A 14,166-nucleotide genomic window follows, 5' to 3' on the forward strand; every position below is an offset into this window, starting at 1 on the left:
TAAAGTTAATCTGTGACGCTGTTGATACAAACTTAACAGAATCTGCATCCCTTTCAAGTTATGAGGGCATGAGACTTAATTATAGACTTAATGATATATGATAATTATATGATATTCATTGAGGTTTCACACTTTATGTTTTTGTTCTTGAAGAGTGCATAAAAATATGTTTTATGACATTCATATTTATGAAAGCTACTGTATAATATATATTCTTTTACAATATCTGGAAGATAAAGTTCAGGAGATGCTGCATAAATGTTTTCCTACATATTTTTGGAAATGGCAAACTTTGTAGCATACTTTGTTACATTATGCCAAGAAGCTGAATAAGTATGATTTTTTTTTGTTCTGGAAGTTGCTATAGAAAGCTCATATTTGCCTCAAAGAGTGAATACATGCTATTTAAAATGCAGTTTCTCCTGTTTCTATCAAACTGGGTCCTCAGGGTCAATCTAAAACATGCAGGGGGTCCAGGACCCCAGAAAGGTTGAGAACCACTGGTTTAACATATCAGCTACTGAACATAGTATTTAGCTGCAACATGTATTTAACTGTTTATAGTGGCTGCTTCCTGTTTACAAACCTCTGAACTTATTATTTATTCACATGATAACGATAAAAGTACAAAGTAAGGCAACTAGCATTACCCGCTACAGCGGCCACGACATGCTGTATTAGCATCTGAGGCTAGCAGTAGTTAGCTGCCTTATTTACTGACGTTAACTACATTGTAAACACACACCACAACTTAAGAAATAAACTTAATATAACTGTATGAGGCGCTTTTGCACTTTGCTCACCTGTAGAACAGAAACAGAGACGGTCTTGGGTGAGTTTCGGCCTTCTGTGCTGCTTCCTGCTACAACAGGACTCCAGCGGCCGTCCGCCTCATTACAAAGCCGAGACTGACACCTTCTGACGCAAATGGGTGCTGATCTACAGTTACCTCAGGTGAAGGTGAGTGTTTTATCAGGGACACAGAGCGTTTTAAACTATATTCATGAGAAAAAATAATGCTGGGGGGGGAGGCAAGTGAATTGCAAGAACTAATTAGAAATAATTCTGGACATAATCTGAACGAATAAAACGTCCAGGGTGCCGCACTGTTCTTACACACTGGATATTCCTTCACTGTCCCATCATGAGATTTGACTTTGGCTGGAAAATGTCAGGAGTTTTTCAGCAGCACTGACTTACAGGAAAACATGGAGAATGTCATTTATCACTTTCTCCAGTAATGTGTACAGTTTTCACTGTGCTGCTCCTGAATCAGTGATGCTGTTGAATGTGTGTCGTCCCGCCCACACAATCAACACAATCAAATTGTGAACTGGAATTGGTTACATTTTTGTATTTATTATTTTTTTTTTCAAACATTGGACAATTTCCTCGCTAATTCACAGTTACAAATCTATAATGCACTTTAATCATTTTATTTGCTTCAAAAACGTCAAAAGTATAAGCTTTAATGTGAATCATCTTGCTTTTATGTGATTATAATTTTGCAAATATTTTGCACATAAACCAGGGTTAGGGTTCGGAACCAGCCTTCTTTGTGTTGTTCTCTTCCTACTCTTGTCTGTCATGACAATACAGAATCGTTGTGTTTTGATAAGCTGTTAACTCGCAGAGTGCGGCTGCATTACTTTCTTTCAGACAGGGACTTCCAACATTTACGCCAGGTTTTCTCCGAAACCATAAAACTGAGTTAAAAAGTAAATTGCCTATAATATCATTATAAATATGACACGGGAAATGATAATCACAATGTTTAAACCGACAACCGACAAATGTACAGATTTTCTCTGGTCTGGGGAGTATTGCTTGCTGAACGTGGTGACGTCATTTAGTGCGTATACATTCTTCCGATTCTGAGTAAATCGCCGTGTTACATTTGTCCTGTGTTACTTTGTACCGGCTCTCCCCAACGTGTTACTGCCATGTTAAAGCTGAAATAAGTTCATTGACGCTTTAAAATCATCGCGGTACTGATGATAATCCCGTTAGCCGGTCTATGACGTTTTCCATTGTATGTTACCATTAAGCTAATATTGGGTTAAAGTACTTTTAATGCTATTTTAAATATATGAGTGTTCAGTGATTTGTGGTTTTATTCTGTGGATGACAAAGTTACTCTTTCATTTTATTATTCTCACTTTCGGTCTAAAAAGCCGAGTCCAGTCGAGGAGAGCCGAATCTTCAGAGAATCCGTGCAGACAGGGGGGTTATTTTGATGGACACACCATGAGGCCAATCACATGAGAGGACAAACTGACGTTTTCACAATAATATTCAGCTGCTAAATTGACATAGATATGAAGTTTTACAGGTGACCAAGAAGAGACGTTTTCTTTGCTCTACAACGTCACTTTGTGAAAATAACATGTCTGTGGTTGTTCTCTGATCCCTCCTTCGTTTCTTCATGTCTTCTGTTTGTGTCTCTCTCTCGGAGTGATGTTGTTACTGAAGCCGACTCTGACCCCTCACTGAGCGGGTCGGTGCGGAGAAACACTCCGTTACCTCCGACAGCTGAGCGGTATCGCTTCTCGGCCTTTTGGCTAAGATCAAGTGTAGTATCTGTTCTTATCAGTTTAATATCTGATACGTCCCCTACCCGGGGACCATATATTAAATAGATTTTTGGAACAGGGAGATGGAATAGGGGCTTGCTCCGTCCACTCCACGCATCGACCTGGTATTGCAGTATCTCCAGGAACGGTGCACTCCCTCTGTGTGTTCAATACAAGTCCTGTTCAGCTCAACATCACCTTCAACACATGATGTTGTCTTCATGTGTGTAACGCTGAGTGTACAGAGTGTTCATGTTCAGTTTATGGTTTTAGAATCAGTGATGCATTCATGTAGAAACATCAGTTTAACGTTGCAGCTGATTTCATCAGGTTATATTCTGCTGACCAGACTGAATCAATAAAGTTTTGTTTCAACACTCATCGTTTAAATGTTGGTTGTATTTTGCATTTGTCAGCTGAATCCACAGAGTGACTGAAATGATGAAGTAAATCCAGGAAAGGAAAAACATTTGGCTCTGAATCTCAATGTAGATTTGAACAAAGAGCTCCAGCTGAAGAAAACAATGCTGTCTGTTTCCAGATGATGAAGAACTCAGTTCTCAGTTGATGCTCAGTTATCTCCATCTAGTGGACAGATGGTAGAAGTTGATTCCTGAAAAGAGGAAGTGACTTTTCCTCAGATCAAACTGTTGAAGGAGAACGAGCAGCTTCTTCCTCACTGACTCACTCAACCTCTGTCTCCTGGGTTTGGATTTAGGTCTGGGTCTGGGTCTGGGTCTAAGACCAGGTGGGCCTGCTCAGAGTCTCTGTGTTGTTGTGGCTGAGTGGTTAAGGTGATGGACTAGAAATCCATTGGGGTTTCCCTGTGCAGGTTCAAATCCTGCCAACAATGGTTTGTTGTTTCCATGGACCAAGTTTCCCATTTGGGGAGAGACACACCATGTTTGAGAATCTCTGTAATCTGCAAGGCATTAAGGTATGACAGAGCTGAGTGCTGCTGTTAGGACTCATCTAAGAGGATGAGAACATTTCCTCCAGTTTGTCACGCCCCACCTGTCATGTCTCTGTTCCCCACCAGTGGGGTGGAGCCCACACTTTAAGAACGGAGGCCCTATAAGAATTCAACAGCATCACTGAGTCAGACAACTGTACACATTACTGGAGAAAGTGATAAATGATGTTCTGCATGTTTTCCTGTTAATCAGTGCTGCTGAAAAACTCCTGACATTTTCCAGCTAAATGAAGAGACGTTCAGTGTGTTAGAATAGCAGAGGATGGTTTTGATCCATTGACCTCTGGGTTATGAGCTTGTGCTTGCACATGAAAACATGCAGTGGCAGGGGGCACCCAGATGCACGGGGGATTTCTAGTCCATCACCTTAACCACTCGGCCACAACACCCACACGCAGGAAAGCTCCCGTGACTCAACATTTTCCAGCCTGGATAGTTTCCTCCTCAACTGTTACCAAACTGTTACCTTAACAGGTGAAGGTTCATTCTGATGGAATGAACTGTTTCTACACAAGCTGCATGAATGTGACACAGAGCTCATGTTTAAAGTTTTTTTCTTCAGTACTCTTATTGTGTATGGAGCTCTGACTGTTGACATAAGTGCAGGTGACCTAAATTCAGCAGCATCATCAATGTCCTCATCTCATCCAAAAGGCTTCATCAGACAGATCGGTTTTGCAGGAGCTCAGAAGCTATCTGGTTAGCTAATGCTGCCAGACCATGCAGGGGATGTAGCTCAGTGGTAGAACGTGCACTTCCCATGTGTAAGGGTCTATCTACAACATCTTACATTATGAATGAGGCACTGCTGGGATTTGAACCCAGGATCTCCTGTTTACGAAACAGGCACTTTGACCAGCTAAGCCACAGCACCACTGTGAAGTACATGTATATACAGAGGATCTGGTGATGGAAGTGTAATGTGTATACTGCAGCTGAGGTTGATGGTAAAGTGGTTTGTTTTAATGTCGGACTCTGCATCTACCTGAACCTGTTTGACTGCAGATGTGCATTTTCATTTGGACCCCAGGAAGAGTAGCTGCTGCCTCAGTGACAGCTAACGGGGATCCTGACAAGTGATAAACAATAAACAGACGTTTCCAACCGTCATCAAAATGTATTCTTTAATTAAATGTTCCAGAGCTCAGACTGTTGGTACACAAACAAAGAAAGGCATACTTGTGGATTCACAAGATTATATCAGGATCTGACCTTTTCCTGTTCCATCAGTAACCATCAAAGGAGATGCTGATTCTGTGATGTCACAAAGGTTCTAATGACATCACAGAGATCAAAGACTCCTCCCACTTTTTCTCATGACCTCCACCATAGAGTGCTGCAATAATTCTGCCTTTAATAGAAGTTTAGGAACATTTCATGAAAGAATATATTTTCTTTCATCTTTCATCTTTCTGGTTCTGACTTTGTTTTGATGAACCTCATTATTTACACACAGCACATTCAGGACATTAATGTGACCGTTTATTTTATGCTAAAGAAACTTTGGTAAGAGTCATGATGGTCAGCCACGTATGTTGGGGGAATTTTCAGATCCAAAATACATCCCTGTACATCAGAGTGGTGCTGTGGCTTAGTTGGTCAAAGAGCCTTGTTGCTCAGGTCAGATGTTGTAGAAACAAACTACTTTGGGGTTTTCATCAGCTGTAGGTTACAACGATCAATATTATAGATATGACAGACAAAATTCTCCATGTCTTCCTGTTAATCAGTGCTGCTGAAAAAGTGGGACATCCAGTATGTACATGTAGCAGTATGCATAAATAGCAGAGGATGGTTTCGATCCATCGACCTCTGGGTTATGGGCCCAGCACGCTTCTGCTGCGCCACTCTGCTCAGGGTGCTCAGATTTTCTCTGGAGATTAGTGTAATTTTTAACCGCCACATCCACTTTCTGTCAAAGTGGTTGTGATCATCTGGGAAAGATTTTGTGTTTGTCGAAGCACACTTCAGTAATTACAGAAAAGGCTGCTTTAACAACATCAACAGGTTTCAAAGCTATCTCGAGAGAGTTCAAAATAATTAAATTTTTCAATCACCTGTATTTTTCAGTAAAAACACTTTCCCTGACCGGGAATTGAACCCGGGCCACGGCAGTGAGAGCGCCAAATCCTAGCCACTAGACCACCAGGGAAAGATGAAAGTACTGCTCCATATTATCCTGCTTAGTCACTCAACCAAATTACTGACTAAACTCCTGCAGAAGAAGTTACATGAGGTTATCTCAACAACCTTAAACTTCAATAAAGAGGCACTGCTGGGAAGTTGAATGCTTGAATGCACGCTGTGTTGCGCTTTGAGCTAAAGATACAAATACAATTATCTAAATTAGCTTTATTTTCAAATGCTTGTGTGGTGCGACTGCTCTTGTTCTTTCTGATCACTGGACATCTGATCACTGGATTCAAAGTCCAGAGTGCTAACCATTATACCATGGAACCACAGCTAGTGTTAGCTGATCATGATCATGTCATTGATGGAGCCAAACCGTCTCCACTTCTTATATGGTGAATGTGTGCTTCTGTGTTTTTTTTTTCTTTTGCAAGAAAATGTAAAATGTTTACTTCTCCTACGATACAGATACAGACGTTTCAGAGAACAACTGCAGAGATGACTTTCTGCTTAGTTGAGGTGATGACGAGGAACTCCACTGAGAGTGAAGCACTGCTGGGGTTTGGATGCAGGATGTCCTGTTTATAAGACAGACACTTTAAGCAGCTCAGCATCAGTACTGCCAGTTTCTCTTTGAAAATCTGAGTATCCAGTTCCAGAACAGCTGATCTTAGTTGGTTCATGTTCACGTTGAGTTGCATGCATGCACAACCTCTATAAAAAGCCATCATCAATGGAGATCCAGTTACTTCAACACAGTGGAGTTGGCGGTCTTAAAGCAGGCCCACGGAGAGGATGAGCAAGTTTCACCGAAAATGTAACAGCTGCAGCAGCAAAGGAGAAACAGCATGAGAAGAAATTACTACCCGAGTCAACGTATAAATTTGGATGTACTCTTAAATTGATTTTACATTTAACTTTAAGAGATCGTAGTTTACAGTTATAAATATAAATGGGGATAAAATCAGATTTTCATTTCATTTCAAAACTCTCGAGTGGTGAATGCACAACTTCTTGAACTTGTTTTCAAAATTGCTCCCTTTCTTTCAGCTCACTTCTAAAATTAATTTTATTTGACATTTTCTTGCTGAAGATAAAGCAGAGAGGAGGCTTCATCAGACAATTTGCATGCATTCATACGTGTAGAGTGGACAAAAGGAGGTTGTTTCCATTTTCGAAGGACAGAGTGGCAATATTTTGACAGGACTCTCAGTGTTCCATTGGTAAGATTCAGGTTCCACCGAGACTTGAACTCGGATCGCTGGATTCAGAGTCCAGAGTGCTAACTCTAAAGGAAGGAAAGAAAGGAATTTTAAAAGTGTGGGCGGTCAAAAGTCGACCAAAATACCAGTCTCTCCTGGAGGCGTGGGTTCAAATCCCACTTCTGACAGAAACCACTTTCATTTCACCTCTACTGCAGCAAGGTGTGTTTTTTGAGGACAAAGTTGTTTTGGTCTATTCTTGACCGCCCAAACTTTTAAAAGACCAAAATTCCTTTGACATGTCGAAATATTGCTACTCAGTCCTTCGAAAATATGTTCACACCAAATAACACACACCTGCCAAATGGGAGGCCTGGGTTCAATTCCCAACCGATGCAAAGGAACCAATTGTCAACATCCAACATATGTAAAAATTGTCATGTTCACCTCACAAACTAAAGGTCTCTGGATAGAAGCTGTTAGGAAACAACTTTATTCTCCTTGTTTATCCACAGAGGAAGTGAAGTCACACACCACGTGATGTTTCTCTTTCCTTTCCTCCCTACATTACCTCGTCTGTGCAAGTACTGTATGCTGCTTTTCGAGTGTCTTCTTTTGACAGCATGTAAAAAAATCCATGAGGCCTTGTAGACACCAAAAAGGCAGCCTACAAACTTGGAGAGCACCAGCATTGATCCTAACAGAAGTTTAACACAGAGCCTTCAGATGTGCAGTCAGTCTTCCTGGAATTCAGATATCTGAAAGGATGGTGGTTCAAGCCCACCCAGGGATGTTCTTTGTTTAAACCCCTTTGTGGATAAGATCTCTGCCTGTCTTGTGGAAGACTGGGATTTCAATTCCTGAATGTTAGAAACTCAGTGCTGTAGACAGACTCATCACTCTGCTGGATGAGGCTGATGAAAATAAATACCTCCTTCGAGCCGGAGTTGAACCAGCGACCTAAGGATATCAGCTTTAAGCCTCTACAGTCCTCCGCTCTACCAACTGAGCTATCGAAGGGAGCTGTTCAACCTCTCCTCTTCTTGTCTCTTCTTGTCTCCTTTGACTAATGTTTACAGATTTGGGTTAGGGAAAACCTGGAGAATGTCATTTATCACAGTATGATCAAGAAAGTGGCTCAGCTCTAACCAGCTGACGTTGAGGACAATTCTGACTGGATAGATAATTTTAGGTGGAATAGCAGGCTGTAACTTAGACTAAAGCAACCACCGACGAGGATGGGATTCAAACCCACGCGTGCAGAGCACAATGGATTAGCAGTCCATCGCCTTAACCACTCTGCCACCTCGTCATGTTTGATTGCTTCAAAGGCAGATATTTATTAATTCTAGCTGGAATAACAGGCTGCAACAGGACAAGTTCTGCATGTCGCTGTCTCTTGATGGGCTAATTTTTCAACAAATTTTTCGGCTCATTTGCTAGCTTTCGTTGTCAGAATGGCCGAGCGGTCTAAGGCGCTGCGTTCAGGTCGCAGTCCCCCCTGGAGGCGTGGGTTCAAATCCTACTTCTGACAGAAAGTGCTTTTCTTTCACCTCCACTGCAGCAAGGTGTGTTTGTGATGTCACAAAGGTTCTAACGACATCAAAGAGATCAAAGACTCCTCCCACTTTTTTGTCATGACCTCCACAGTAGAGTGCACTCTGTTAATGAAGCTCAAAAGGCAATCATGGTGCTGCCAGATACCTTTGAGTTCTGCCGACAGAAGCAACAACAAAACTGGAACTATTTGGACAGAACCTGGTTTGTCTGTATTACTTCCAAGGTAGGTTTGGAGGTTTACCAGGTCCAGTTCTCTCCAGATGTCCCCAAACACACGCTTCCCCTCCAGGTTTGTCATCTCCGACGTGGGGCTCGAACCCACAACCCTGAGATTAAGAGTCTCATGCTCTACTGACTGAACTAGCCAGGCTGCTAGAAAAGCAAAACATCCTCCAAAAAATCGCCAAAAATCATTCAAAATAAATAAATAAATAAATGACATTATGGGAAATCTCAAAACTGTGTACAAATGTTTGGAGGAGAAAATGGAAGAAAGATGTGTTTGACAGCCTTTTGGACACACAACCAGTCAGCGTGACGCATCCAACCTCACAATATTTCATGGTGGGGTTGAAAGAGGAGGGAGAACATTGGAAATGTAGGTCAAAGAAACCTGAGCTTGCACCTCACTCAGGTACCTTTGATGCCGAAACCCGAGATTGAACCAGGGACCTTTAGATCTTCTGTCTAACGCCCTTAGTGTTACATTGATCATGCAGTGCCTCACCATCATGACTCTTACCAAAGTTTGTCTTCTGTTAAAAAAGAGCAATCACCATCTGCTCAACACAGCAGGCTCACAACTGACTGCTGTTTCTCTAGTCCAGAGACTGCAAGCGAAAGCTGTAATACAGGAAGTGATGGCAGCACCATGATTGCCTTTTGAGCCTCATTAACAGTGAGCACTCTATGGTGGAGGTCATGAGAAAAAATGGGAGGAGCCTTTGATCTCTGTGATGTCATTAAAACCTTTGTGACATCACAGAATCAGCATCTCATTTGCTTACAAGCCCAGCTGTTGCCTTGCAGTCGTCAGGAGAGCTAACCCTTATGATATGGAGCTGTGTGAGGTTGGCTGGTTGTGTTATTTGTAGTGTCTTGTAAAGTGAAGCAACAGTAACTTTGTGGCTCATGCTGTGCTGCGGAGAAGGGAAATTGGTGTTTTAGCTGTCGCAGGAGCTGCCTTGCCTGCCTTTCATTGATCCCCCACGCGACACAGATGGATACGTCACACTCTCACGTTCGCTTCAAATGAATGAGTGCATGCAGTTTCTGTATGCTCTACCGACTGAGCTACTCAGGCTTCTGATTGGTGTATAATTGGACGAGCCCTCTTCTTAACAGAAGATTTTAGATAAGAACCTACTTATCACCCAATGTGGGGCTCGAACCCACAACCCTGAGATTTAGAGTCTCATGCTCTACTGACTGAGCTGGCCGGGCTGCTAGAACTGCTAGAATGTCATTAGAACCTTTGTGACATCACAGAATCAGCATCTCCTTTGATGGTTACTGATGGAACAGGAAAAGGTCAGATCCTGATATAATCTTGTGAATCCACAAGTATGCCTTTCTTTGTTTGTGTACCAACAGCCTGAGCTCTGGTTCTGACTTTGTTTTGATGAACCTCATTATTTACACACAGCACATTCAGGACATTAATGTGACAGTTTATTATATGATAAAGAAACCTTGTTCAGACTCATGATGGTCAGCCACGTATGTTGGGGGTATTTTCAGATCCAAAATACATCCCTGTACATCAGAGTGGTGCTGTGGCTTAGTTGGTCAAAGAGCCTTGTTGCTCAGGTCAGATGTTGTAGAAACAAACTACTTTTGGGTTACAGTATGTATAAATAGCAGAGGATGGTTTCGATCCATCGACCTCTGGGTTATGAAATAATTAATTTAATTTCAATTAATTTAATTTAAATTCATCTGATGCTCAGTCGGTAGAGCATCAGACTTTTAATCTGAGGGTCCAGGGTTCAAGTCCCTGTTTAGGCGATGCAGCTTCTTCCCTTTAGTGGTTCACATTATAGACTCCACAGCAGTGATAGGTGACACTGATCTATGAAATTATGAAACCATGAGTCTTTCATGTTCAAGGCCCATTTGTGCAGGAGAGATCTTGAGTCTGTTACCTCAGACCACTGAGCCATCCTGGCACGTGGGTCCAGCTGCCAGTCTCCCTCTCTCAACCCAACCGGTCGAGGCAGATGGCCGCCCCCCCGAGCCTGGTTCTGCCCGAGCTTTCTGCCTCTTAAAGGAAGTTTTTCCTTGCCACTGGCACCGAGTGCTTGCTCATCGGGGGATCTGTTGAGTCTCTAAATAATTTTAGAGTTTTGTCTAGACCTGCTGTTTATGTAAAGATGATTGATGTAACTTTGTTGTGATTTGGTGCTCTACAAATAAATCTGATTTGATTGGTGGAGCATTGTTACGGTTGTAATGACACCATTTTCAAATATAACCAACCATAGATCGCGAACAGCTAGATTAGCAGAGGTTTGGTTTTGTTCATCAACCTCTAGGTTATGGGCCCATAACCACGCTACACCACTCTGCTGCAAACCACCCCAGATGGGACTTGAACCTAATAGTGACTTGTGGGTTCAAGTCCCATCTGGGGTGGTTGCACGCTGCAACAACATGTCTCTTTGGGTTAATTGGTCAGCGTGTTCACTGAAGCAGCTGTTCACTGAAAGGATGGTGGTTCAAGCCCACCCAGGGAAGTGCTTTGTCTTATCCACTGGAACTTTAGTCGACACATGGAAGATTTGATTTGGAGAAGGTGTGTGTCCGGGTTCCCAGGGATGTTCTGTGGGAATATAGAACCATCCCATCACTATACACCAAGATACAAAGAAGCTGGACCTGAGAGTTTGTGAGGTTGGATGCTGCACGCTGATTGTTTGTGTGTCCAGGACGTTTCAAGGACATCTTTCTGCCATTCTCATGTGGTAGTGTGGCCGAGCGGTCCAAGGCGCTGTATTTAGGCTCCAGTCTCTTCAGAGGCGTGGGTTCGAATCCCACCACTGCCAAGCTTTGCACTCTGCAGTATAATCTTGAAGTGTTTAAATCTAAAGCTCTTATGAATATAGTGTTCCACCAGTGGCTACCATCACTTTGAGTTACTGAAGTGGGGACCGACATACAAATAAAATAATCTAAATCTGCTTTTATTAGCGGAGCGACTGCTCTTGTTCTTTCTGTAGCTAAAAGTTGAAACCCAGCAAAACATATCAAATGATAAAAATAAAGATTTGAAGAAGGAATGAAAATAAAAGTGATGAACTGTGGATGGCAGCCTGCTGTTGATCTGACTGAACAACAATGCAGAAACAACAGACAAAGTCAAATTAATCAGAATTAAGAATTAAGAATTAAAGGTTCAATTCAGTATATAATGTCTTTTTAATCATCTGACATCACAGACCTTCTGACATCATAGATCATCTGACATCACAGATCGTCTGCCATGGCAAAAGCAGCGCAAAAGTTCACTGCAAATGCAGTAAAAAAAAAATATCACTGCAAATGCACTGCAAACTCAACTGAGAGTGAAGCACTGCTGGGGTTTGAATGCAGGATGTCCTGTTTATAAGACAGACACTTTAAGCAGCGAAGCATCAGTGCTGCCAGTTTCTCTGCAGTTTTTCTCTAAAACCACGTCTGTGTCAGTCAACGCTTGTGCTCCTCACAATTGTGTGTCACTTCCACAAAGGTTGAAAGCTGTGCTTCCTCACAACAAGAAGGTGCCCTGTCCTTTGAGTAGAAAACTATCCAGGCTGGAAAATGCTGAGTCACAGGAGCATTGCTGTGCATGGTTGTTGTGGCCGAGTGGTTAAGGCGAGGGATAGAAATCCATTGGGGTTTCCCCGTGCAGGTTTGAATCAGATGGTTTCTCTTTTCACCTGCTGCAGTAGCTCAGAGCCTCTGTGGTTAGGTTAAGGTCCAAAGAAGATGTAGATCAGTGGTAGACGTTCATCAAAAAAAAAGGCCACTCAAAGCAGAAACACTGCTCAGGCTAAAGACCAGACCGTCTTCAGACCACATGTTCAGGTAAACGTTAACAGGACGAGGTCGCCGAGTGGTTAAGGCGATGGACTGCTAATCCATTGTGCTCTGCACGCGTGGGTTGGAAACCCATCCTCGTTAGTACATATTTGCCCATCAAAGTGAGTCCACAATACACAAAGACTGCCTGATTAGATGGCACAGAGGCTCAAAATTTGCATTTCTTCACACGTGTAGCGTGGACAAATGCAGGTTGTTCCCATTTTCCAAGGATGGCGTAGCAACATTTCTACATGTTGATGTCTGTTATATCTATAACATCTAACATTAGGCGCAAGGCACTGCTGGGATTTGAACCCAGGATCTCCTGTTTACAAGACAGGTGCTTTGACCAGCTAAGCCACAGCACCACTCTGAAGTACATGTATATGCAGAGTTATGATTCTTAACAATTTTTGTCACCTGTGAAAAGTGGTCACCAAATTTCCTTCTGCTACACACAAAATGAAAATGCATTTAAAATGTTCTGAGGCGGAGAACTTTTCAGTCATCAAAAATCTCACACACTACAACATTTAGTGTCAGCACATTCCCTGATGGTCTAGTGGCTAGGATTCGGCGCTCTCACCGCCGCGGCCAGGGTTCGATTCCCGGTCAGGGAAAATGTTTTTAACAGATATTGATAACGGTATCGGGGAAAAATTTCATATCGGTGCATCAGTAGTTTGAAGGTTTGAAGTCTTCTGTGTGACAGGCAGAGATACTGTCCACTATATTAACGAGGAGCAGGAAAGAGAAACATCATGTGGTGTGTGAGTTCACTTCCTCTGTGGAAAAACAAACTGTGAATGAAGTTCTCTAATGTCTTGTGAATGATAGTCCAATAGTCCTCCTGGAATTCTAAAATTGTCTGTGATGTGAAGAAATGAAATGGATCATCAGAAAAACACTTCCTGCTGCACCACAGAGTATGTGAGCGTTTACCAAAAGGTGCAAACAGATGATATGACCCTGACGTGAGTTGAACACGCAACCTTCTGATCTGGAGTCAGACGCGCTACCATTGCGCCACAGAGTCGCAAAACTGTGACAACCTTTTTTTCATCACATTTTTCATCCACTTTGGAAGAGTTTGGATCACAAATTTTGCAAAATGCTTTCTTTGTCAGGAGTGGGATTCGAACCCACGTCTCCATTCAGAGACCAGAATGCCCTTCAGTGAAGGAAGGAGTTTACCTTGAGTCTGGCGCCTTAGACCACTCGGCCATCCTGACAGACAGATGGTCATTTGAATTTGAATTACTTCCATGTGACAAGTGTGACTCTGCATTGCCATCATATTGGAGGTGGGTTTGGCTGTGCGGTCAGCATTGGTGGTTCAGTGGTAGAATTCTCGCCAGCAGTCAGCACTGCCTGGATGCAACAGTGGTCAGGGCTGTATGTTTATACTGAAACACTGACAGCTCTCCTCCATCTCACTCTTTTACTTACTCTGGGTTCCAGGCCTTGTTGGTGCAGTAGGTAGTGTGTCAGTCTCATGAAGTTCCACTTCCAGGCCATGGAAGCAACAATGAGAAGTCATTTTCACTGTGTGATGTACAAGACGGAGAAAAAAGTTAAAGGTTTCTGCATCGCTGTTCAGTCAGATCAACAGCAGGCTGCCTTCCACAGTACATCATTTTTATTTTCATTCTTTCTTCAAATCTTT

General features: G+C 42.5%; 12 non-coding genes across 12 annotated transcripts; 5 read left to right on the plus strand and 7 right to left on the minus strand.

Moving 5' to 3' along the window:
* Window positions 1-2,541: 2,541 nt before the first annotated feature.
* On the plus strand, window positions 2,542-2,732 carry LOC115057749 (U2 spliceosomal RNA). The gene has a single exon (XR_003841950.1). It is a non-coding gene; the product is annotated as a U2 spliceosomal RNA (small nuclear RNA).
* A 612-nt stretch (window positions 2,733-3,344) lies between these two features.
* On the plus strand, window positions 3,345-3,426 carry trnas-aga (transfer RNA serine (anticodon AGA)). Its single transcript has one exon. It is a non-coding gene; the product is annotated as a tRNA-Ser (tRNA).
* A 920-nt stretch (window positions 3,427-4,346) lies between these two features.
* Window positions 4,347-4,420, minus strand: trnat-cgu (transfer RNA threonine (anticodon CGU)). Its single transcript has one exon. It is a non-coding gene; the product is annotated as a tRNA-Thr (tRNA).
* A 1,206-nt stretch (window positions 4,421-5,626) lies between these two features.
* Window positions 5,627-5,698, minus strand: trnae-cuc (transfer RNA glutamic acid (anticodon CUC)). Its single transcript has one exon. It is a non-coding gene; the product is annotated as a tRNA-Glu (tRNA).
* A 2,112-nt stretch (window positions 5,699-7,810) lies between these two features.
* trnay-gua (transfer RNA tyrosine (anticodon GUA)) lies at window positions 7,811-7,898 on the minus strand. Its single transcript is given in 2 exon segments — window positions 7,811-7,846; window positions 7,862-7,898. It is a non-coding gene; the product is annotated as a tRNA-Tyr (tRNA).
* Window positions 7,899-8,108: 210 nt separating this feature from the next.
* On the minus strand, window positions 8,109-8,190 carry trnas-gcu (transfer RNA serine (anticodon GCU)). The gene has a single exon. It is a non-coding gene; the product is annotated as a tRNA-Ser (tRNA).
* A 139-nt stretch (window positions 8,191-8,329) lies between these two features.
* Window positions 8,330-8,412, plus strand: trnal-cag (transfer RNA leucine (anticodon CAG)). Its single transcript has one exon. It is a non-coding gene; the product is annotated as a tRNA-Leu (tRNA).
* A 2,988-nt stretch (window positions 8,413-11,400) lies between these two features.
* On the plus strand, window positions 11,401-11,482 carry trnal-uag (transfer RNA leucine (anticodon UAG)). The gene has a single exon. It is a non-coding gene; the product is annotated as a tRNA-Leu (tRNA).
* A 1,312-nt stretch (window positions 11,483-12,794) lies between these two features.
* Window positions 12,795-12,868, minus strand: trnat-ugu (transfer RNA threonine (anticodon UGU)). Its single transcript has one exon. It is a non-coding gene; the product is annotated as a tRNA-Thr (tRNA).
* Window positions 12,869-13,048: 180 nt separating this feature from the next.
* On the plus strand, window positions 13,049-13,120 carry trnae-cuc (transfer RNA glutamic acid (anticodon CUC)). The gene has a single exon. It is a non-coding gene; the product is annotated as a tRNA-Glu (tRNA).
* A 344-nt stretch (window positions 13,121-13,464) lies between these two features.
* trnaw-cca (transfer RNA tryptophan (anticodon CCA)) lies at window positions 13,465-13,536 on the minus strand. The gene has a single exon. It is a non-coding gene; the product is annotated as a tRNA-Trp (tRNA).
* An 85-nt stretch (window positions 13,537-13,621) lies between these two features.
* On the minus strand, window positions 13,622-13,732 carry trnal-caa (transfer RNA leucine (anticodon CAA)). The gene is made up of 2 exons: window positions 13,695-13,732; window positions 13,622-13,667 (listed from the first exon to the last, which is right to left on the minus strand). It is a non-coding gene; the product is annotated as a tRNA-Leu (tRNA).
* Between the last annotated feature and the right edge of the window lie 434 nt (window positions 13,733-14,166).

This window comes from Echeneis naucrates, chromosome 2 (genome assembly GCF_900963305.1).
Source record: "Echeneis naucrates chromosome 2, fEcheNa1.1, whole genome shotgun sequence".
Lineage (NCBI taxonomy): Eukaryota > Metazoa > Chordata > Actinopteri > Carangiformes > Echeneidae > Echeneis > Echeneis naucrates.